Genomic DNA, 1471 nt, shown 5'->3' with positions numbered 1-1471 from the left:
TAAAATGGCTAAAACATATTGATGAAAAAAACTACTGCTTGCTAAACCTTTATTACTGAGGATAGAGGATTAAATAACCACCAATTCTGCAACCGTTTACCAAAATAAGATGTGTTACTATACATCTATAAATAAAAAAATAAATAGTGAACTTTGACGTTTCTGACCACAAACTGTTAGACTTATCTATATTTAAAAAAGTTATTCAGGATGCCAGACCTGCCAGACCAATAGCATTTCTACGACGCCAGACGCTGGCAGAAATGCAGTCCAGCTCTGTCGCGCCAATACGTAAGAGCGATTGAAATAGATTAGCTAGGAAAGAGATATTAGGCGTTTTCAGAATTTGGAACCCCGCAATTAGAAGTAAGTTGTTAACAAAAATTAACTCACTGTCAGTTTTGTGACAATAATTAAGCATGAAATTTCAATAAAAATATTGTTTTTGTGTTGATTCTACATTCAGAATGAGAAAAAAGTAAATTTTTAGACAGATTCTATGCTTAATTGTCGTCACAAAACTGACAGCACGTTAATTTTTGTTAACAACTTACGCTAATTGGGGGGCCCAAATTCTAAAAATGCCCATTATCGTAAGCTTTTGTGCAATCGGCTACTGACACTGATACTTTTGGTGCAATATTTCTTTTCGCTACTAGTGATGCTTACTGTACAAACTTAGATTGGTTATTTTTAACACATTCACCACTAAGCTACGGTCGTAGCGCTAATTCCTAGCGAAAATGGGTTGTCGAGGCAGAACGACAACGTGTCGTGATTAGCACTGAATGGGTTAAGTCCGTTTACACTAAATAGGTATTTTTGTGTTGTTTTAGTGAGAACTACATACCTATTAGGGAAGTAAGTGTCCAAGAATTGCTACTAATGTAACCTAAAATAATGTTCTGTCACATTCTGTTTTTTCTCGAATAAATAAATACAGAAATAAACGTATGCTAACGGGTTAAGAATTTCGCCAACCCCTTTTCTTCCTGTGAGTGTCGTAGAAGTCGACTGTGTGGTGTAGGCGAGAGGCTGGCAACCTGGCACTGCAATGTCACAATTTTGCTTTCTTTCAACCCCTTTTTACCAGGAGTGGCACTGAAACTTGAGTAGTTCATGTGCTCTGCCTACCCCTTTTATGGCGTGATTGTACGTTGTATATATAAACCAACGATCCAACGGCCGCCAGGCACTCCTTTCATCTAAAAGTGCAGTAACAAATTAAACTATATGCAGAAATAATTACACAACAGAAATTACATTAAGCTAAAAAGAACAAGAGAAACAGTAATATGGAAAAGCACATTTTGCGGGAAAAATACAGCACATTAAAAATGAAAACTGGAATATAAATGCACCTACCTACTAATTGCACACGTTGAAATTAAAGTGAAATTGGTGAAAAGTATGCACAATTTCACAATGCATGGAATAGTTTGTAAGAGGAAAATAAAAGCATTTCTATTAT

The sequence above is a fragment of the Leguminivora glycinivorella genome, chromosome 15 (genome assembly GCF_023078275.1).
Source record: "Leguminivora glycinivorella isolate SPB_JAAS2020 chromosome 15, LegGlyc_1.1, whole genome shotgun sequence".
In the NCBI taxonomy this organism is placed as follows: domain Eukaryota; kingdom Metazoa; phylum Arthropoda; class Insecta; order Lepidoptera; family Tortricidae; genus Leguminivora; species Leguminivora glycinivorella.
Note: the sequence above shows the minus strand (reverse complement) of the source record.